General features: G+C 46.5%; 1 protein-coding gene across 2 annotated transcripts in view; it reads left to right on the forward strand.

The window, feature by feature from the left end:
- il1rapl2 (interleukin 1 receptor accessory protein-like 2) overlaps positions 1 to 23,354 on the forward strand; it is a 713,182-nt gene that overhangs the window by 40,910 nt on the left and 648,918 nt on the right. The window lies entirely within an intron of this gene.

The following is a 23,354-nucleotide window of genomic DNA, read 5'->3' on the forward strand; positions in this document are numbered from 1 at the left end:
AGTTACAGCTGGTTTACAAAAGCTTTTCAGAAAGTTTCAAAATGAATTATAATGTAAAAAAAAGCTTTGATATCAGAGTACTTTATCTCAGTAACAACATGAAAGTCTCAGCATCTCGGTTCAACTTTACTCTGGTTCCACTTGCTTGCTATAAGGGTGGAGTTCTCCCATTGGTTCGCTTGGAGGCCAGGATAATTGAGAAACCACTTTTTACTTAAAAAAAAATCTGTCACTTTGAGTTCAACACATAGGCTGAACATGAAAATAGTCTCCTACACCTACACCTATCTCCAGCATCCTCTAGCTTCTACTAGAAAATAGATGGAAAAACGCTCGGTTCAGAAAAGCCTGATAGATCTACGTCACGCTGTCGCTTAACATTCATGGACTCACCCATCTTGACTCATGACGGAGAAGGCTGTTGTCATCCAGGAAACAGCTAGTGGATGCTAATGGCTAGTATTAGCAACTCCATCACAATTCCACCACACAGCTGAACTCCTTCAGGCTTGTGTTGTTTTTGGAGATAAAATATCGAAGAGAACTGAGTGATCTTTTATTTCCAGCAGCTGTCACCTCCAGAAGTTCTCTGATGACTCGGCCATTGTCAGCTGTGTGTCTGAGGGGAATGACCTGGAGTACAGGTCAGTCATCATGGACTTTGTGGACTGGTGTGAGCGTAACCACCTTCGCTTGAACACCAGTAAGACAAAAGAAATGGTGATTGACTTCCAGAGGAACACTCATTGACATCGGGTCATGAAGGGATGGACATGGTCATGTTGGGGTTATTAGGAGCGAACAATTCGTAAGCTTTAACTTACTTTTGGATTCTTCAATAAATTCTGTAAATATGGGAATATTTACTGATTTATTAATTAATTAAGATATTCTTAGATATACGGGGCACCATTCCCCTTTAACCGGGGAAAATTGAATCCAAAACTCTTATCAGTCTTTCTTGAAGTTCATAGAATCCTCGGAGCAGAGACTTCTCTTCGACACAACAAAGCTACTGGAGATGAAAATCTGAATTTTATAACGTTTAATTAACAATTTGTCAAATGAATAAACAGTGGCATAAATGAATAATAACCATGTGATATAATAAAAGGATGTATATTCAAAATAATGTTCAAGGCGTTTTGTGTGTATGTGTGTGTGTGTTTCTAAAATGGAGTCTGTATGCAAGATGGCTGACCCCTTTGTCTGGCTAAAGTGTGAGTGGCAACTTGCACTTTAACTTCCAAGGCACTTAGAATCATCAGTAACTTAACCTTAAATTCACTCAAAACATTTCAAAGGATCATGAAACAACACAAAGGATTAATCACGAATAATATCTTTTAGTTTAACCACGTGGCCAAGCAGAAAACATTTAAAGATACCAAACAATGATCAATAAGCAGTTCATTTATTCAAAATGACCCGGCGGACGTGTTTTGGGAACGAAAGAGGAAAACACGAAGCTACTTTTTAAGCAATAGCGCGGTTTTATTGCTTATTCTGGACTATAGAGGAAACGGGAGAAGAAAAGGAGAGAGAGAAATGAGTTTTCTGATCACCAGAACAGTGAAGCGTCCCTCACTGTTTTGATTTGACGGTTCTCCGTGTTTCTCCGCAGTTTGGCGTCATCCGTCGGTTTGATGCTTTCTCAGTTGTTTACCTCCACGAGTGTTTCTCCACGGGCTGGACACAAAGAGAACGAAGTTTCTTTTGTGCTGAGTTTGACAACTTACAGTGTCTCTGAGAGCTGGATGGAGCTCCGCTCGTTCCCAGTCAGGTCCTGATGGAGTTCGAGTGGCTTTGTAGCGGTTTCGTGGCTCAACTTGGGCACTTAGAGCTTCCGCGTGCTCAAGTTGTCGGAGCGTTCGACAAGCGTGTCCTTACCGCCAGGTATCCTGGGCAAAAGAACGAGGTTTCTTTGTCTCTGCTGAAGATTTATGGTCTTAGTTCGCGGGAAAAGCTCCACGGCCTCCCGCACATGCGCAGAACGTGTTTCTGGTATTAGGCGGTGACATCATCCCAATGCTTCCGTGTGCAAAGCATCATGGGAAATGAAGTTTCTTGGCGCTGATGTGGTTATTTGCTTTTCAGAGCAATTTAAGCACAGTCATTTTGGAGAAAATCACTGCATAGTAATTTCCTCATGAGGTCAGACCCTCAACATTCCCCCTTTTGGTTTCGGGGATCGCGCCCAAAGCTCGATCGTCGGAAGCACAGATGGGTTTGTTCCTCATGAACGTAGGTCGACTTGATTGTCGGAAGCACAGGTGGGTTTGTCCCTTAGGACGTTGGTCTCCTTGGACGCCTTTGTCTTTGGTCTTTGTCTTGGATCCTGGCGCCTTTGGTCTTTGATCCTGGTCAGGCACAAAACAAAAGAGGATAGGAAATGGGATAGTCCCCAACGCGCATAACGAGAAGAAGCCACTCACGCAGGTGGTACGCAATGATGATGTCGTCCATGCGAGAGGTAGTAGTGTAGAAGGAGGAAGGTCGGTGGGCGGTTAACTCCACAAGGGGACACAAAGGCATCTCACCGCAGGCCATACAGTTCAGTTTATGGATCACGCGGTGATGTACGAGGTCCATAGTTCGCAAACGCGCATTGACCTATGTGGTCCCAAGATTCCCCCCTTTTTGGTCCAAAGGGTGGATCAGGACAGTCTTTGGGCTAAAACAAGGACCATTAAACTAAGAGGTACTACAATGTGCTGGTGCGTCAGACAGAGTCATTGACAGACTGAGCTGGGCCGGCACATAACCACTAGTTAATATGTGACCAAGTACGAAACAAAAATACAGAAAACCCAAAAAAAACATATAACATCCAAGAAAATTCATAGCAACCTTGAGGTCTCATACAATACATTCTTAGGTCATACATTCAGTGTGTAGCTTATAAAGAATGTGACATACTGCAACACTCAGATAAATATGTGAGGTAGACTAAAATGAGAACTACTCTTAGGTTTACAGAATAACAAAGAAAATGTTGCTCACCCCCTTTAGACAGGTGTGGTACATTCGCGCTTGGAGTCTCCCCGAACGCGGTCACGAGGCACACCGTAGGTGAGCAAGTGCATCTTATCTTGGAGTTTCTTAACACGCCTGTAGGCGGAATAAGCTATCACGGCCGTGATGAGCCATCCCATCCCCAGGGCGACCAAAGTGCAGATTAAGGAGGTATAATCTGTGTCAATGTAGCGTCTTGGGTATCTATTCATGGGCGTCAAAGTAAGTTCACGCGAGGTTTGTGTGAACTTAACAAGTTTGGTTCCTTCAATCAGTAATTGTTGGTCAATTTCTAAATCGATGGTAAAGTTATAACCCTGGAAAGCGTCCATGATCTCAATCTCCGAATCATGCTGTTCGAGGTTGAGGTGATGGAGTGCCAGGTTTTCCAGGTGTACAATTGCACCTGGCGGAACTGAGAGGAAAAAGGTTTGGTTCGGCAGTTGTAACTCAGTGGCAACGTTATGCTGGTCATAAGTTACAAGGGCCGAGTCTACTGGGGTGCTGATAAGCCATCTGTCACCTGCACGTTCCACTCTGGTATCCATGTCAACATCTTTTAACGTGACCGTAGCTTGGCAATTCTGCAGGGGCGCATCGCTCCTGAGGCCGCATTGATAATTGGCAACATCTCGGACAAATGGGTTACCAATAGGGATGAGTACCGAATTCGGTACTTTTTAAGATACCGACCGAATTCCATAGTACCGACCGAACACCGATTCACGTCATTTCAAACGGTGCCTCGTTTCGGTACTGCCAAGACAGTTGCGCATGCGCAAGAGCGTTATGTCGCCGGTCCCTGCGAGCCCGTTGTAAACAGAGCAAGCATGGTAGAAAGAACGCACGCTAAAGCTTGGGTCCACTTCACTAAATGTGATGGGTAACTGGGTGATGAAACTAGCGACAGACAACGATCTAAGTGAGACATCCTCATCTTAATCTGCTCCAGTAGGTAAATAAAATGTTTAAGATAACGTTACCTTGATTTGTTAGCTTCCGTTTCGCTAATGGTGCGTTCGCTTTCTCCTCGGAACTCCGAATTTCCGACTAGAAGAACATGAACGCGCTCTAAAGTTTGGCTTTACTTTACTAAATGCGACGGGTGATTGGGTGAAGGTAAAACCAGTGACAACGATCTAAGTTTGAGGCATCATCGTTTTAATCTGCTCCAGCAGCTAAATAAACCGTTAAAGATAACGTTAGCTTGATATGTTAGCTTCCATTGCCACCGTTGTTATCAGCTAATGGTGCGTTCGCTTTCTCCTCGGAAATTCTAACTTCCCAGTAGGAAAAATCAAATGAAAAAGGACGGCAAAAGGAATGAAGATACACAGTAAATTTAGTTCACAGTAAAGATGTTTGCTTCAGTTTAATTATCAGCTTATAAAACTACAAGGACGATGTTAAAATACAAACTTGTATGTTATTTATCGTGATATTTACCAAATATGGTTATATATTGAGAAAAATATATATTTAATTATAAAAGAGAATTAAAATAATAAACACTCAAAAGTATCGAAAATTGGTACCGTTAAGTACCGGTATCAACTCGTAGGTACCGGGAATTAGTACCGGATCGATTCAAATGTCAAAGGTACCCATCCCTAGTTACCAAGACACACCCAGTGAATATCTTTGGTTTTTGTGCATAAATCTAAGTTAGGAGTTAGATAGAGTTTGCTATCAGCATCTTGGTAAGCAAGGAAGCTCGGAGTTTTAAGGTGGAAATGTTTACCGTCTTTCCAAAAACCAACGTTTAGCATGGACTTAAGCCTATAGATGTGAGGTGTCTCAATTATGGGAACATTTAACAGGAAACCGAGTTCTAATTTTTCTGCATTAACGTGAATGGGAATTGCACTGCCTAGGCTGTACGCTAGGTGGATTTGTGAAGTGTGTACAGTGGAGGGAGTAGCAGCAGTCAAAACATCTTTGAGCAGATCCATTGGTACCAAGTATGCAGGAATGCGACCTTCAACCAGGCTGTCCAGAGTAGAACCAATTTCCCTGAGCAGGTCCTGCATCAAATCTCTCACCACTCGTGTGTACACAATATCCTGATGTATGGTGTCAGACAAAGTCTTGATTGCACGTAGAGATTCATTAATCAGAGCAGAATGTAGGTTAACCGTTACAAGAGTACCCTGTAAGGTTTTAGTAAGAGCTTCCTGTTTGCGGTCTAGGAGGAGGAGGTTCCCCTGGATCTCTGGCATCTCATCCTGGAGTTCGGCAATGTGTCGTTGGACAGTCTTAAGACTAATTGTGTTAGCCACCGAAAGTCCAACTGAAAAGAGGGAACCCACCGCGGACACCGCAGCGATGAGTCCACCTAGAAACCTTTTTGGGCGGTTATTTTCTCCAAGGTCATCTTCAGTGACTATAAATTTTTGAAGTTGTGCCAACATGTAAGCGGTGGTGCGCTTGGCATGTTGAACAGTACCAATAGTGGACTTGTGAGGAGGAGGGGCCGGTATCACGTGTTTGTGATAGACGTCCCACGGGTCCAAACGGACAACGATACGTTGCGTATGAATGCGGCAGTGTGTGATCAACAATCCGGGGTTGTCTTGGAGGACCATTCCGGTTGGTGGTCCCGGTTTAATGATGGCTGATGGAGTTGCTGCCGTTGATCCAAAGAGGATGCAGAAGATCCAGAGGAACTCCATCCTGTAATGGAGAGACTCGTGGTTAGTGAAAAGAACGGCGGGGGGGGGGGGGGGGGGGGGTCTTGTTCTTTGTCGGTTAGTACATGTTAGTGGGTTAAACGTGCACTTTCCCCCCCCCTTTCCATTTCCATGCATAAAACTATGTGGAGACTACGTCTACCTCCTGCGGGGAGTCTGGTCTCTGTACCCGCAGGGATGGTTTGACGTAGGGTTTGATTTGGTTCGCATGCACCCATTTGTAGACAGGCTCCTGTCTTGCTTTGGTGATGCGTAACCTGTATGCAACTGGAGAGAGTTTTGCCACGATCTCAAATGGTCCTGACCAGCAGGACAGGAACTTCTTAGCTTTGCGTGCCGGTTGGGCGAACCGAAAGTAGAATACTTTGTCACCCACCTCGTATTCGCGGCTGGTTGTCTTTTGGTCGTAGTAGGCTTTAGCGCCTTCTACGTTGGTCTCCAGTTTTTTCTGAGCGTGCGCGAACGTAGCTCTGAGGTGTGTTTTCAAGTCTGCCACATACTGATGAGCGGTATAGGCAGTGGCAACACTGACATCCTCTGGGTGATACAGGAGGTGCAGTGGTAGAGTCATCAGTCTGCCGGTCATCATCTCAAAGGGCGTAACCCCCGTGGATCGCTGGGGAGTGGACCGTATGGCCATCAGGACCAGAGGGAGCTTGACGTCCCAGTCCTTCCCAGTGGAGCAGACGTACTTTTTGAGCATAGAGACGACCGTGCGGTTCATCCGTTCGACCTGTCCGGTTGACTGTGGGTGATAGGGGAGGTGGAATCTCACTTCCACTCCCAGAAGTTCAAACAGGGACGTCATTACACTGGATGTGAAATGAGTTCCTCGGTCAGAGTCAATGCAGAGTGGAAGTCCCCATCGACTGAAAACGTGGTTAATCAGCAGTACAGCGGTTGTGACAGCTGTATCGTTTGGCGCTGGAAGGCATTCCACCCACTTTGTGAAACTGCAAGTTACAGTTAGCATATATTTGTTTCCTCTTGCCGATTTGGGAACCGGTCCAACCCAGTCGATCTGCAGGTGGGACCAAGGGAAGGTTATTCCCCTGCGTTGCAGTGGTGCTCTAGCAAGCGGCTGGGAGGGTTGAAACTGGGCACAGATGAGGCAGCCTTGGACATAGCTGTGTACGTCCTTGGACATCGATGGCCAATATGCTACTTCTGTCAGTGACGCGAGGGTAGCTTTTGCTCCACGGTGACCTCCAACCGGAATGTCGTGGGCGTAGGCAAGCATCACTCCTCTGTGGTCGAGTGGAACAACCCAGCGCGGCGGGCTGTGATCGTCACGCATGTAAACTAACAAATCGTTTTGTAGTTTCAGGTGCGCGAGTTGACGATGCAGGTTTACCAAATCTCGGCTTGCGCCAGTAGGTGGTGATGGTTGTTTAGACATCGGGCCCTTTTGGAGAAGCTCGCGGATGAGCTTCAGGTCAGGATCTTGTTCCTGCATGGTGACTAGGTCCGCGTCCTGTGGTTGTCTGCCTAGAAACACGGGTACCCCAACGGTCCGAGGTTCGTCTGCCTGTTTAGCATGGCGACGAGTAATCGCGCAGACCTCGTGAACGGCCTTGGGTGGAAGCCACTCGTCTTTGAATTCCCAGCAGGTTCCCTGGTCAGCACCGAGCTTAGCAAGGCGGTCAGCTTCGTCATTACCATCTTTCTCCGGACCTAGGGTCCTGGAGTGACCTTTGACCTTTATCCAGTAGACCATTATGCCTTTCTCAGTGGTGAGCAGATCACACGCTAGGAATAACTCCGAGTGTTTCACGTCTCTGTTCCTGGCGTTTTTCATGTGGTTCTCCTTCCACATGGGGAAGTGAGAAATGAAGCTGTGTCTAGCGTAGTTTGAATCTGAGCAAAGGACGATTTGAGTGATGTCCAAGGCTGCTGCCTGTTGGAGGGTTATCAACACTGCAGCAATTTCGGCATACTGACTAGACTTTTGGCCCAACCAGTAGTGATTTGGTTGCTAAGTGTCACAGTCCACCCAAACGACTCCAACCCCGGCACGGAGCTGGCCTTCGTGAAAGTAGGCGCATCCATCAGTGTAAACTTTCGGAAGCCCTTGGCAAACATTCTCATCAAAGTAGCGATGATTGGATGCGGTTGGGTAGACTGCGGCAGGTGTGTCCAGGGGGCCCATGACGGAGTCAGAGTCACAGTGCTGGCAGCCTGCTAGCCCTTGTCCTAGCGCTAGCTTGGTGTTCTGACCATACTTGACCTCAATGTTGTATCCTTGGAGCACCATCATCCATGTCGCAATGCGGCTGTTTGACACTCTTCCTTCGCGCAGACGCTGGCTGTTTAGGAAGGTGACAGGCTGATGACACGTTTCAATGATCACTTTCTGTCCACCGATGTAACTACGAAAGTGTTCGACGGCCCAGACTGTAGAGAGAGCTCTCTCGCAGACTGAGAACTGGAGTTCCACCTTGCTCAGAGGCTTGCTGGCGTATGCCACAACTCTCATGTCCTGATCGTGTTTCTGCTTCAAAGCAGCGCTCAGGCAGTGAGAGGAGAAAGTAGCCTCTATGTAGAACTCTTTATCCTTGTCTGGGTAAGCCAGACAGGGTGCGGACGCCAACTTCTGTTTTAGAAACTGGAAGGAGAGTTCTTGGGGTCTGTCCCACACGAAAGGTGTGTCGTTCCGAAGCAGCTCAGTGAGGGGCCTTGCTATTTCAGCGTACTCCTCAATGAACTGCCTGGAGTAGTTGCAGACTCCAAGGAAGCTCCTGAGTTCAGTCAGATTAACTGGGGCTTTGATGTCCTGAATGGCCCTAATGCGTCCTGCTTGGGGCTCGACTCCATTAGGGCCCACCAGCAGTCCAACATACTCCACTTTGGTTCGACACCACTGTCCCTTGAGAATTGCCAATTTAGCTCCGGCGTCAGCGAGCTGTTGCAGCACGTGACGGAGTTCGGCCAGGTGCTCCTCGAAGGTTCGACTCCTCATCAAGATGTCATCGACATATATGAGGTTCCCTCTGGAAGCAGCATCTGACATAGCTTTGTGGAGGAAGATGTTGAACTCAGCAGGTGAGTTAGAGTAGCCAAAGGGGCAGCGGTTCCAAGTATATTGGCGATTTCCAAAGGAGAAAGCCAGTTTATACTGGTCCGCCGGCTCAACCTTCATGGTCCAGAAGCCGTTGGCTACGTCAACCGTAGAGAAGAAACGAGCATCTCTGACTCTGGCTAGCTCCTGATCTAAATGGATCATAGGCCACCTGGAGAGAGGTACTTGTTTGTTCAGTACACGATAGTCTATGGTGAGACGCCATTTCCCAGTCGGTTTCAGAACCGGCCAGATGGGAGAGTTGTAAGTGGAGTTACACTCTCTGATGATGTTTTTCTCCTTCAGCTGATCGAGGATCTCCTGGATCGACTCATAAGCAGCGAGGGGAATCTTGTACTGACGTACAAAAGTAGGAGGGGCATTCGGGTTCGTCGGAATGCGAACCGTGTGCAGGTTTGTGAGTCCACAGTCCAGGGAGTCCCTGGATAAGATGGACTGAAACTCATAGAACAGGCTTCTAAGCGCTGCTCTCTGCTCCTCTGACTCCAGCGCATCCGCTTTGTCAAGCTGCTGGCTGACTTCGGCCTCGAAGCCGTCATAAGGTTCAGAGGAGGAGGGTCTCTGGTGTTCCGGGCTTTCAACCGGTGACTCAGAGGGTTGAGTATTTATTGCAAAAACCGTTAGACACTGACCACCGTCAGCATCTAAGGTTGCACTGCAAATGGGTTCCTCAGGAAGGGCTTCATGCCGCTTGATGGTAATCATTTGTGAGTGGAAGGTACTGAATGTGTCTGCACCAACCTGTCTGTCGTTCAAGAACAACGGAAGTTGTCCAATCACGGGAACTGAAAGTTCGAAGTCATGGAATGAGCTATCTATCAGCATGCCCAAGCGCTTTCCTGCCGGCATGTGGATAGGACTCCGGGTCGGATTTTCGACCAACAATTAGGCAGAACGATTGTTCAGCTCCAAGAGTGGCGTGCCACAGACGGCTAAGTTGAGCTCCAAGAAGTGTGGTGATGGCTGGAAGAAGGCCTGTGTGCCTGGCAACTTCTGATGCTTCATCAGAGTCAGACGAACAGGCACTCCTTTGACCAGTGGGGGCAGAACCGTGCTGGCCTCAACCACTGCACGGCAGGCCTGTGGAATGGTCTGTCCGGACAGCAAGTGTTCAGGGCCTTCTGAGCAAGGCTCAGAGGATGGTGTGGCTCGGGCCCAAAGGACTTGATTGCAAGTGTCCAGCTGGGCACCGACTCGAACCAGCAGATCTGCTCCAATGAGTGCAGGTGGATCAAGCTGTGGTATGATGCTGAATGTATGTGTGAGCTGTCTTGCTCCAAGCTGGATAGTCAGGGAGCAGACCTCTGGCGCTTTCAGGAGCCTCTGCGGCCAAGTAGGTGACAAGAGCCGATGGCTACGTGTCACACTGACCAGAAGGGGGTCCTTCTGACGCAGGTGTTCAAACTTCTGCTGGCTGATGGCTGACTTTTCTGACCAAAGAGCAAGGCAAGCATCCGAGATGCGGGTGCAGTTGATGGTGAGACCACCAACTATGTGTGGTGCATATGGCTGCAGGCTGACGTTCTTCAGCGAGCAGAGAAAAGATGAATGTGTGCAGAGCGGAGTTCCAGGAGCGGTTTCGTGCCTTTGCAGGCGGACATCGTCTGTGGGAGCCGTAGGGAGGGGCATGACCTTGGAACAAGGGTTTTGCTGCTCACTTATGCTGACTTCAAGAATGGAGGATGGTCGGCTGCTATCCGGGTTCCAGGGCTTAGGTGTGTCCACCTGGGCCCACAGTTGACCCTTCTGGCAGTCGATGAGGGGAGCTAGACGTTCAAGCAGGTCCTGACCAATGAGAAGTGGTTCAGTGTCTAGCTGGCAGACATAAAACGGGTGAACCAGAGGCATGTCTTGGAAGGTGATGTCCAGCCACGCCCGGTGAGTGATACACTCCTGGGTCTGGGTGTAGCTGGTGATTTTCAGGTCACAAGGTTCTACCTGGACTGGTTTCCCGAGCGACTGCATGGTGTCAGACACGCGACGGAACAGTGTGGAGCACATCAGGGTGATTTCTGAGCCGGTATCCAGCAGAGCATCAACTTGTATGCATCCACCTACGTTGGTGCTACAGTACAAACGGCGAGCATGATCATGGTTTGTTAAATCACCAAGGAACTTCAGAAATTTAGTATCAGGTTTCTCTGGGGGGTAGATTTCAGGAGATTCCTGTGATCTACCAGTACTGTTCCCCCAGCTGATCAGGTAGGTCCTGGCCACGCTGGGGGGTTGAGCCACGCCTAGTCATGCGGACGTTGGCTCCGGGTCTGGCTTCTTAGAAGAAGACTTTGGTGCAGGGGTCTCATCTGCAGATCTCAGCTGTTCCTTCTGTTTAGCTAGGAACTGCTGAAACATCTCCTGGAGGTCGGCTTTGGTCAAGTACTCACCTGCGGACTTGCGTTCGGGACTTACCTGTTGGCTGCGCTCCTTAAACCTTCCACTGTTCCGACCTGCCTGTCGTTGGTTTTGGTTGGGCCACTTCCTGTCTGATTGTCCAGACCTAGGCGGCCAATCAGCACCCCCCCTTCCCCTGTTGAGGAGATTGGGACTGCTCTCGCGGTTTAGCAGATTTAGGTTTAGCAGATTTTGGCTTAGTGGGTGGAGCTTCTGTGCCTTTGAGCTCCAAACGCGGCTCGGTGTCGGGAGCTAGGTGCATGACGCGGTGATGTGCATCAGGCTTTTGGGGCTTTCCGCCGGCTTCCCAAGCCTGTTGAGCGTATCTCCTAATCTCCTGAGTTGTCAGTTTTTTCATCCGACAATACATTGAGACTTCGGATCGAACACACTCGTGCAGGTTGTGAATGAACAGGGATCTGAAGGCAGGGTCTTCCTCGAGCCCAGGACCGTTTCGACCTTGGAAATAAGCACTTTTTAGTCGGCGATAATACTCTCTGGGGGGTTCGTTTCTCCCGTGTTTGATGGAGAAGGCCCCCATTGTAGCTGACGCGGAGTCTGAATACGTGGCGTATTCATCCCTCAACGCTCGGCAGAGCGAGGAGTACCGATCTCGAATGTCAGGTGGTAGAGTTTCCATGAAACCATGCACCGTTCTAGATGTGGTTTTCCAAATTAGCTTGAGCTTTTCCCTTGAAGAGGGTGCTGGAAGATCAAGCAGACAACGTTCTATCTCCCTGAGATAATCGTCGACATTGGATTCACCGGTGTTAGGATCAAAGCGTTCTATGTCTTTAGCTAGCGATTCAATTTGACGTACACGGAGCCCTGACTCACGGTACGGCGCGTCATCCTCTGACTCTGACCCACGGTCTGTCTCAGAGGGTGCTGGATATCGCTGGTGTGCTCTGGGCTCCCAATGTTGACTCCTGGGGCCCAAATCAGGGTTTGGCATGCTGTGGCGGGCTGCTGGCACGTCACGTGGGTGTCCTGGGAGGTCCTCCTCCCGGGGCACGTCTGCGTAGTGCAGCCTGCGTCTTTCAACTGGGGCTTCTGCGTAATACGCTCTGTCCGGGTACGGACTGGCGTATGATGCTTTGTCCTGCAGCTGGTTGCTGGCATGCCAAATACCGGAGTAGCTAGGATGGGTGGATGGTGGAGGTGCAGGTTGGGCTTGTGCATAACCCCAGCCGGCACCTTGCACCCTTCGTGGACTGGGGGAGCGGTCTAAATAGAGGTGCCGCTCAGCTGGTCGACTTCTCATAGATTGAGAAGGCCGTGAAGATGAGGGTGGTGGTCCAACCTGGGGTTCGAGGGCGAACTGCCCTCGGCCCCTAGGTGGTCCTGAATGCCCTAGAGTGTGTGTAGGGAACGGGGCCGAAGGTTGGGACAGATAAGCTTCATCTCTCCCCTGCGGCGTGCGTCCGTCCAGAGAGTCACGGTGTTTCCCCCCTTCCCACTGTCTGTTGTCATCAGCAGAGGGGGGCGGGGTCTTCTCCCTATCTTCCCCAGAATCGGTGCTGTCTTCCTCCTCGTCATCCTTCTGCCTTCCATTTTGCTGCCTTTCAGCTAGCATGCTCTGGAGCTTCATGATCTCTCGATCATGTTGGAGTTCTCTCTGATAGAGGATCAGGCTAACTTAGCTAAGTGAACCTGGATTGGTTTTGTACCATCCGGGTTTTCTATTTGATCAATTACAGCTTCTAGCTCGACGCTACGCTGTTCTTCAGTGAAATCCCTAGAAGGGTAGTCGGGTTCTCGAGCAACCGCGACCAGTTTGGACAATATTTGTCCAGAAAGTAGGCCAGGTTCATAGTCGTGGGCCGCAGCGCCACCTGGTTGCTGGGAGTTGGTCAGTTCACTACTCTGTCCCTCCATTTAACAACCGAACCAAAAATAGCCTAGTAGAGCTTCTGCAGATAGCTCAAGCTGCACCTTTTGGGCAGCAACTGCTAGCTTTGTAGCAGAAAAACACTAAATTACCTTTGTGCGCACAGGTTTTAGCGTTTTAAGATTGCACGGAATGCCGTGACTGACGCTTAAAATACTATTCCTTTCAGTATTTTAGCAAAAGCTGGTGCGTTGCCGTAGCAACGTCTTACAACACTTGCAGTGTTAAATATGCTAGTTATTCCTTCAGAATATTAGCAAACAGGGTGTTATCAGTCTTTGAGTGAAGGTTTCAGTTAGTTATAATAGCCACTGTGAGTTAAAGTCGCTAAATTAGCAGTTAATTTTAGCCTAAAAGGGTTAGTCAGAATCACTTACATACTGCACCTTTAATGAGGAACTGAATTTTAACCTAAAAGGTTAGCCAGAATTAATTACATGTTGCACCTTTAAGGAAAAACTGAATTTTAACCTAAAAGGTTAGCCAGAATTAATTTACACGTTGCACCTTTAAAGAAGCACTGAGTTACTGGTGAGAGTTCGATGCAGCTTCCTGCTCAGCGAAATCAGCACCACTCTGTTGCTGGTTCAAGGCTGAACAACTGATTATTTTTAATTCAAGCTCTTTGGATTTATTTGTTTGTTTGTGCCGGATAGAAATCTCTGTGTATCCAAGCCTCACACGGGGCACCAATTAATGTTGGGGTTATTAGGAGCGAACAATTCGTAAGCTTTAACTTACTTTTGGATTCTTCAATAAATTCTGTAAATATGGGAATATTTACTGATTTATTAATTAATTAAGATATTCTTAGATATACGGGGCACCATTCCCCTTTAACCGGGGAAAATTGAATCCAAAACTCTTATCAGTCTTTCTTGAAGTTCATAGAATCCTCGGAGCAGAGACTTCTCTTCGACACAACAAAGCTACTGGAGACGAAAATCTGAATTTTATAACGTTTAATTAACAATTTGTCAAATGAATAAACAGTGGCATAAATGAATAATAACCATGTGATATAATAAAAGGATGTATATTCAAAATAATGTTCAAGGCGTTTTGTGTGTATGTGTGTGTGTGTTTCTAAAATGGAGTCTGTATGCAAGATGGCTGACCCCTTTGTCTGGCTAAAGTGTGAGTGGCAACTTGCACTTTAACTTCCAAGGCACTTAGAATCATCAGTAACTTAACCTTAAATTCACTCAAAACATTTCAAAGGATCATGAAACAACACAAAGGATTAATCACGAATAATATCTTTTAGTTTAACCACGTGGCCAAGCAGAAAACATTTAAAGATACCAAACAATGATCAATAAGCAGTTCATTTATTCAAAATGACCCGGCGGACGTGTTTTGGGAACGAAAGAGGAAAACACGAAGCTACTTTTTAAGCAATAGCGGGGTTTTATTGCTTATTCTGGACTATAGAGGAAACGGGAGAAGAAAAGGAGAGAGAGAAATGAGTTTTCTGATCACCAGAACAGTGAAGCGTCCCTCACTGTTTTGATTTGACGGTTCTCCGTGTTTCTCCGCAGTTTGGCGTCATCCATCGGTTTGATGCTTTCTCCGTTGTTTACCTCCACGAGTGTTTCTCCACGGGCTGGACACAAAGAGAAAGAAGTTTCTTTTGTGCTGAGTTTGACAACTTACAGCGTCTCTGAGAGCTGGATGGAGCTCCGCTCGTTCCCAGTCAGGTCCTGATGGAGTTCGAGTGGCTTTGTAGCGGTTTCGTGGCTCAACTTGGGCACTTAGAACTTCCGCGTGCTCAAGTTGTCGGAGCGTTCGACAAGCGTGTCCTTACCGCCAGGTATCCTGGGCAAAAGAACGAGGTTTCTTTGTCTCTGCTGAAGATTTATGGTCTTAGTTCGCGGGAAAAGCTCCACGGCCTCCCGCACATGCGCAGAACGTGTTTCTGGTATTAGGCGGTGACATCATCCCAATGCTTCCGTGTGCAAAGCATCATGGGAAATGAAGTTTCTTGGCGCTGATGTGGTTATTTGCTTTTCAGAGCAATTTAAGCACAGTCATTTTGGAGAAAATCACTGCATAGTAATTTCCTCATGAGGTCAGACCCTCAACAGTCAGAAAAAATGCTCAGGTAGCACGTGGCATTTAAACAATGCCCGATTGGCACTAAGGGGCCTAAAGTGTGCCAAGAAAACATCCCCCACACCATTATACCACCTTCACCATCCTGCACAGTGGTAACAAGGCATGATGGATCGATGCTCTCATTCTGTTTACGCCATATTCTGACTACCATTTGAGTGTCTCAACAGAAATGGAGACTCATCAGACCAGGCAACATTTTTCCAGTCTTCAACTGTCCAATTTTGGTGAGCTGGTGCAAATTGTAGCCTCTTTTTTCTATTTGTAGTGGAGATAAGTGGTACCCGGTGGGCTCTTCTGCTGTTGTAGCCCATCCACTTCAAGGTTTTGCGTGTTGTGGCTTCACAAATGCTTTGCTGCATTCCTCGGTTGTAACGAGTGGTTATTTCAGTCAAAGTTGCTCTTCTATCAGCTTGAATCAGTCGGCCCATTCTCTTCTGACCTCTAGCATCAACAAGGCATTTTTGACCACAGGACTGCCGCATGCTGCACATTTTTCCCTTTTCACACCATTCTTTGTAAACCCTAGAAATGGTTGTGGTTGAAAATCCCAGTAACTGAGCAGATTGTGAGAAACTCAGACCCGTCTGGCACCAACAACCATGCCACGCTCAAACTTGCTTAAATCACCTTTCTTTCCCATTCTGACATTCAGTTTGGAGTTCAGGAGATCGTCTTGACCAAGACCACACCTCTAAATGCATCGAAGCAACTGCCATGTGATTGGTTGATTACATAATTGCATTAAGGAGAAGTTGAACAGGTGTTCCTAATGTAACGGGCAGTCAGCTTGCTCGGTTGTGGGTCTGGCCCTCCATAAATCCCCTCTGAATGGCTGGCCTCTTATCCTGGGCACTTCTGGATGTCTTCTACCAAAACCAACCTTTGACCTTGTCATCAGTGTTTTGATTTTATTTAATCAAATAAACACTAAACACAAAAATTATCTTTTGTAAAGTTTTAAGTCACTTTGTTTAATCCTAATTCTATATTTTAAATATTGGGTTCAAAATCATTGTTAATGTTTTAAAACTAAGCAGCAGTGCTTACAGTCTATACCTTTAATCCTCAACTCTGCCTGTTACTGATGGCTGATGGAGCAAAAACAAGGGAAATGTGTCCAACGCCCTCAACTAACTCTCAAAAAGCCAAACTTCTAGACTGAGGACTAGATCTGTCAGTCTGTAATTTTCCTGGGGGTTAAGAATCCCAGAGTTAGAGGAGGATTTAGATTCTTGTTCCAGAACTCTCTACAGCCAAATGGGATTATTTTGCATGTTTCTGATGGATCACCACATGGTTTCTGTCAAACACGCTGCAAAGAAAAGGAGAAAAATACACTCACACTCCTTAGTTGAGATGTTCTTGCCCAAATGTGGCTCAGATCTTTTTTAATCTTGTGTAGAGGTCAGCAGAGGGATCCAAACAAGCTGACAGGCGGTCAGGAGTGATAAAAGATGATCAGTCTTCTCCTCTGGTCGATCATCTTTATACAGACATTAGGTTCACCTTATGGGTGGCCTCTTAATAATTTCATTCTGAATAATTATGCATTTTTACTAAGTGAAAGCAAACCACAATAGGGAGGAGCATCTTAAGGCTCATGTTTTACACTTTCTGCAGAGAAGCTGAGAGAAGGCAGTAAATCTTCAGGCCTATCCTGTGGGAGTGACAGTGGTGAGGGCCAAAAGGCACCTGGGGTCTCATTTATCAAACATTGTGTAGAATCCTTACTAAAACTGTACTTAAGCTCAGCAAAAAAAAGTACTTACGCCAAGAAGGTTTGTGATCTATCAAACATGGAGTACGCACAGCTGCACGCAATCTCCGCTTCATAAATCAGAAACTATCTAGAAAGGTTCTCATCTGCTTTTTAGTCACATCCCGCCATCACCACGCCCACTTACTGCCATAAATAGTCAATGCAAAGTGCCTTGTGGATCTCATGCATATACATAAGCCGGCTGTTGCAGCGCTCCGCCAATGACATGGCAACCGTAGATCAAAGCAGATCAAGGAAGAGCAATTTCACAGATGCAGAAGTTGAGGTACTTGTGGGTGAAGTGGAGAAATGAAAGGAAATGCTTTTGCAAAACAAATAATGAAAATCCACAGAGTGGCACAGCGTTGCTGAAGCCGTCACTGTTGTGAATTCTTCAGAGAGATCTGTGGCGGATATAAAAAAAATGGTCTGATCGGGACTCAATCCCCAGACTCCCGGGTGAAAGTCATGCGCACTAACCAGTCAGCCAAACAGAGATCTCCCTTTTCCAAGTAACCAAGGTGTACCATCAATTGGGTCACAGTGACAGGACACACACTGTCACAGACGCATGACATTCTGTCTCATTCTGTCCCTCTGCTGATATTCTGCATTCCGTATTCTGCACTTCAGGCTGTGTGCGTGCATGTGTGTGTGTGTGTGTGGGGTGGGTAGGGGGGGTCTTGTTCTGTGTGAAAAAGAAGCAGTACAAGTGATAATGCTGCAGGAATTCATAATTGTATCTTCTCAGCAGCAGCACTGCAGGTGCTCTCCATGTCCAACATGTGTGTAAGCCAGGTCCTTAGTCAACTTAAAGTTGCAAACATTTTTCCGCTAAGTTTTCTTTCAAAAATCCCAAAGTTTGCGTAGGAAGTTGCTTACGCAGTTTTCCGACCCCGTTTTGTGCGTAAGCAAGCTTGATAAATGAGGTCTCAGCTCTCTGTTTTGTCAGGTGTCTGGCTTTCCTCCTGAGCTCAGGCTTTTGTTGACACTGGTAACTTCTCCTTTTGGTGATTTACATGTGTCTCTAACACAACTTCAGTGGCACAACGAAAAAAAAACCTACTTTATAAATATAAAAGACATTTTTCTCACTTTGAGTACAAATAAACAAACGGTGTGTGGATATCTGTGTATGTCCATCTGTAATATAACACAGACTCAGTAGCACAGAGCGAATCTTCTCGCAACACCTAGTAATCCTTTAGGTGAGTGTATATGCAGATGCAAACACAAATGAGGTGCAGCAGGCAGATGCAGCATCTGATTGGCTACAGATGGACACAGCAAGGCCACCAGTTACAGAGAGAAAGCAAAGAGTATTTCTCAGACTGATCTGCAGGTCTTAATGGATAAAAAACAAAGTTAATTCCAAAATCAAAACATATGCTGCTGCTTACTGATCAGTATACAGCTTTAAAAAGCAAACAAACAAGGATTTTTCCTTTCACATACGTACTCTTCACCAGAGACTCCACCCCAAGAGGAAGCTCATTGTCTTCTCCTTTGCATTTTGTTCTTGATTAATCTGCCTTCTTTTTGTGACGGTAAAAGTCCTGCAGCAGCTTTACTTTCGTGCTGTTTTCTTTGAGACACAAATACCAGTAAATCTCAGGGGATGGTAAATTTTCCAGCTAATTGCTTGATGCAAGCAACAGTTCTTTAGAGAATCAGATACTGTTTGCAACATAGGCGTCATTTTAACCGGGGACGTCGGGGACATGTCCCCGGCAAAATTTGTGATTGGCAGCTGTGTCCCCCCACTTTCAAAAACGCCTGCTGATGAGGATTTTTGTTTTACCAGCTCAGATCTTATACCAGGGGTCGGCAACCTATTCCCATCAAAGAGCCATTATTACCCGTTTCCCACGGTAATTCTGGACGGACCTTAATAAGCAGTGACTTAAGTGAAGCAGGCAGGTCGCGCCAGAAAATTTAGTTTAAAAAGACGTCATAAATGTGTTCCCCCGTCCTTTTTATTTATAAAATATGAAGTAAAAACTCACAATTTAATTTTCAATTATTTGTCATTAATATGTAGTCTACACCCGTGCGTTAAGTGGACCATCTTCCAGTAAACGCAAAGCATCCAGCCCATCTCTCCAAATGCGTAAAATGTGCATCAGCCGCTAGTTAGTCAGTTCATCCAGTTAAAATCCTTTACCTCAGAACCCTCCCCAGTCAAGTCAGGTGTGCCCCAGGGCTCTGTCCTGGGGCCCCTCCTCTTCATAGTATATCTCCTCCCTATCGGCAAAATCTTCCGCAAATTCAATATCCAGTTTCACTGCTTTGCAGATGACACCCAGCTCTACATTTCCAGTAAGCCCAACTCAACTCTCCCACCATCCTCCCTTACACTCTGCCTCTCTGAAATCAAATCATGGTTCACCTCTAATTTCCTCAAACTCAACGGCAATAAAACTGAACTTCTTCTAGTTGGCACTAACTCCACCCTCTCAACATCTGACAGCTTTTCTTTAACTATTGACAGTGCCACAGTCTCCCCCTCACCTCATGTCAAGAGTCTGGGTGTCATTCTCGACAGCTCCCTTTCTTTTCAGGCTCACATTAATAACTTAATTCGGTCAGCATACTTCCATCTACGTTCCATAAACCGTCTTCGTCCCTCACTGACCCCTCACACTGCCGCCATTCTCGTCCACAGCCTCGTCACCTCCCGTCTCGACTATTGCAATTCACTTCTTTATGGTCTCCCCAACAAACTCCTTCATAAACTGCAACTGGTCCAGAATTCAGCAGCCCGTATTATCACCAGAACCCCTTCCTTTCACCACATCACGCCGGTTCTCCAGCAGCTCCACTGGCTCCCAGTTAAATTCAGGCCCATCTTCAAAATTCTCCTCCATACCTTCAAAGCAATCCACAACCTCTCTCCTCCATATATCTCAGACCTTATAAGTATTCACACCCCGTCCCGTTCACTCAGATCTTCTTCTTCCATCCATCTTGCGGTTCCTTCTGCCCGTCTCGCTACCATGGGGAGCAGAGCTTTCAGCCGCTCTGCTCCTCGACTCTGGAACTCACTTCCCCCAGACATCAGGAACATCGACAGTTTTACCCTTTTCCAATCAAAACTCAAAACACACATGTTTAAATCTGCCTACAACCTCTGATTTTATTGAAATGTTTCTCTCTGTTTTTTCTTCTTTGGGTTTTATTATTGTTTTATTGTATTTTATTACGTGTGTTGTGTAAAGTGACCTTGGGTGTCCTGAAAGGCGCTTTGAAATAAAATGTATTATTATTATTATTATAGTTAGGCACGCCGCGCGCACCATCAGCTACGTCATCCCAGACAAGAGCAGAGCAAATAGAGAAGAATAGAGGATAATTCTGTCTGGATGTGGATTGAGATTACATTTTACAGCAGCCTGATCATCATTTAAATACATAAACCATCACCTGTCTTCTAGTCCACGCTATCAGCATTATTTTAATTGGTGTGTGTGTGTGTGTGTGTGTGTGTGTGTGTGTGTGTGTGTGTGTGTGTGTGTGTGTGTGTGTGTGAGTGTGTGTGAGTGTGTGTGTGTGTGTGTGTTTTCCACTTCCAACACTGGTCTAACCAACCAGACCAGCGTGTCCAGTAACATATTAATGTTACAATTAAACAGTTTCACTTCATGTAGGCTAGGAACGTTTCACCTGCCGTGGCCCGGTCGCTTCTGCTCCACATAAACTTTGTGCGTGATCAAATGTCTCTACGCGTCATGCGTCTCCATATTAGAGACGGGAACAAGCGCTGTTCAGCCAAAGTTTCATAATTTCATAAAAAGAACATTTTTCCAAGTGACACATCCCTCAGAGAGACCGGGTTTCCAGACTGTTTCAGTGGGAGGAAATCTTATCGCATGCACCGGTTCTGAGCTGCGCTGGAACCCCAGATCTTCAGCTCACTGTCCACCGTGGGCGCTCCGAGCCGCGCTGAACATAGTGTCCAGTATAAAGCTCTGATGTTCTGATGGGAATATTTTACCTCCGCGATGTGCGTTAACGATTAAAATGTCAGCTCATCCATGCGCATCAGTGTGCGTCGGGGTAATTCTTTCAAAACAAGCAACATCCTTGAGTTTATCCATCAAAATAAACAGTCAAATGAAACGAGGGCCCGGGCGCGATTCGATCCCCAGACTCCCAGGTGAGAGTCATACGCTCTAACCAGTCAGCCAAACGGACAACCCCTTGGCCAAGTAGCCAGGGCGCATTATCTATCGGGACACTCACACTGCCAAACCTGATTATGAAACTTTGGCTGAATAGTGCTTGTTCCTGTCTCCAATGTGGCGACGCATCCAGTAACCTGTCTGAGGAGAAGCCCAGAATCTCACATCCTTCAGCTCAGGAAGCGCATATGATTACGCACAAGCGTGATGCGTCAACCCGGTCTCACAGTAAGACCAGTTTGGACCTGTTCAGGTTTACGCAGACAATCTTTACATTTGGAATTGGCATACAGGTGTAAAATTAATGCAGTAAAATATAAAGCATTTTCTTTAAATATCCATTCATTATTTTACAAGCACAGAGAGCAGCATCAGATGGATGGAAGAGCCGCATGCGTCTCCAGAGCCGCGTATTGCCAACCCCTGTGCTAGCCTACTTTACTGTCCCCAGCAATTTTTAAACCCCACTCAAGTGTATGGTTATTGTCCCCAGCAATTCTGAAAACAAACTGACGCCCTTGGTTTGCAACATTTGTCAGCTGGAACAACCTCAGTATTTGCCCATTCATTGTACTTCTGGTTGCTGCCAATCACTAACTTCTCCTTACCTTATTCTTTACGGAGTCCTGTGCTTTCCCCACACATACCTAGTACATGTCCTACGCCTGTAGTCCTCATGAGACATTTTGTTAGTTTTTTCACTTGTTCATTGGTCTAAACCTATCCATTGGGGTCAAGTAGGAGTTTTTTTTTCCCTTTCTCTTTTAACTTCTTCCTTTACATTCCTGGGAACTCTGAGAAATAAAGGTTCGGGACCCCTGGTGTACTTTACATTTTCAATCCAACAACTGATTGGATGTTTTCTCACATGTTTGCAATTGAAGATTTAGCATTTGCAATGTGAGCTTTAACTATCTGAGCTACAAAAGAACTGGTTGCTGTTCAGCTCATTCACTTTTAAGATTGGTCAGTTTTTGTCCTTAAAGAGTAACTAAACCCCAAAATTACTTTTATTTTTTTGCTTATAAATTGTAGTACTGGATCTTTACAAATGCAAACTTTCTGTTTCTGTGCATTTTTTTTTGACATGTTTGTGTAAACTTGATTAAATCAAGAATCTAGGTTTAAAAATGTCAGTGCTGTGCCCTGTGGGTTGAACGGTGGCTACTGCATTTTAAACTTGCGACTGGCTGGAGCTGGTACAATTTCACATCATTGGTACAGTCTCCGCCCACTCCCCCTCCCTCCCAGGATGGAAATTCCCGACACTTGGCCGTGACTCCTGGCAACGCCCACTTTCATAGCATTTTTCAAATATTGACAGGGGTGGAGTTACGTTTTCTGATGGTGTGCAGTCCCTCTTTAAAGCTGCTTTAGTGAATCTACAGAACAAGCTAGTTTTGAACGCAGACTCGGTCACGAAACATTCACGCCACCCCTCAAGTATCTTACCTGAGAGGTTTCTGCCAGAACCAAAAACCCACGATGCCGGACAAAACGAGATAGCGCTAAACGCCCAGTCACCATTTTCTAGGTCCAAACATCTTTTGTTGTTTGTGATTTATATGGTGATTTTCTTTTTGAGACTGGTAGTTTGTCCTGAAGTTGAAGTAGTAGCAGTCGGCTGTTTCTCCTTCTCTGATATTATTGAGCGGAGAACCATTCACACCAGCACTGTTCTGTTGCGAAATACAAGACTGTGTGATGAGTGGAGGACCAAGGGAAGTGTGGCAGCCCAACACATTCTCACACCCTAAGAGTCGAAAAATGACGCGGTGTGACCAAGCGTTTGTTTCCGACGCGTTGGGAGCCCCTGCATGTCGGGAGGCAACGCACTGTGCCAGAGCGTCGGTATCCATCCCTTACGGTAAAACGGAGATTTTACGGACATGTCCCCTCTAACCTCTAGTGATTTAACCTTCCCCTTACCCCCATCCTAACCTCAACCCTGTATGTCAGTCTAAATTTTCCGTTTAGCGTGTTTGAGAGGAATGATGAAACGTGAAACAGAGCTTTGCATGTGCAAGCTGGTGGGGTAGGTTGGGGTTGAGGGGCAGGTTAAACAGTAAGAGGGTAAAGGTCACAATTCAGTAAAATGTCCGTTTTACCGCGGATGTCAGATACTGACACTCTGGAACAGCGCGTCGCCTCCCGATGCGCAGGGAGCCACTGCGGAAACAAATGCTTGGTCACACCGCCTCATTTTTCGACTCTTAATGTGTGAGAAGGT

The sequence above is a fragment of the Nothobranchius furzeri genome, chromosome 1 (assembly GCF_043380555.1).
Source record: "Nothobranchius furzeri strain GRZ-AD chromosome 1, NfurGRZ-RIMD1, whole genome shotgun sequence".
NCBI lineage: Eukaryota > Metazoa > Chordata > Actinopteri > Cyprinodontiformes > Nothobranchiidae > Nothobranchius > Nothobranchius furzeri.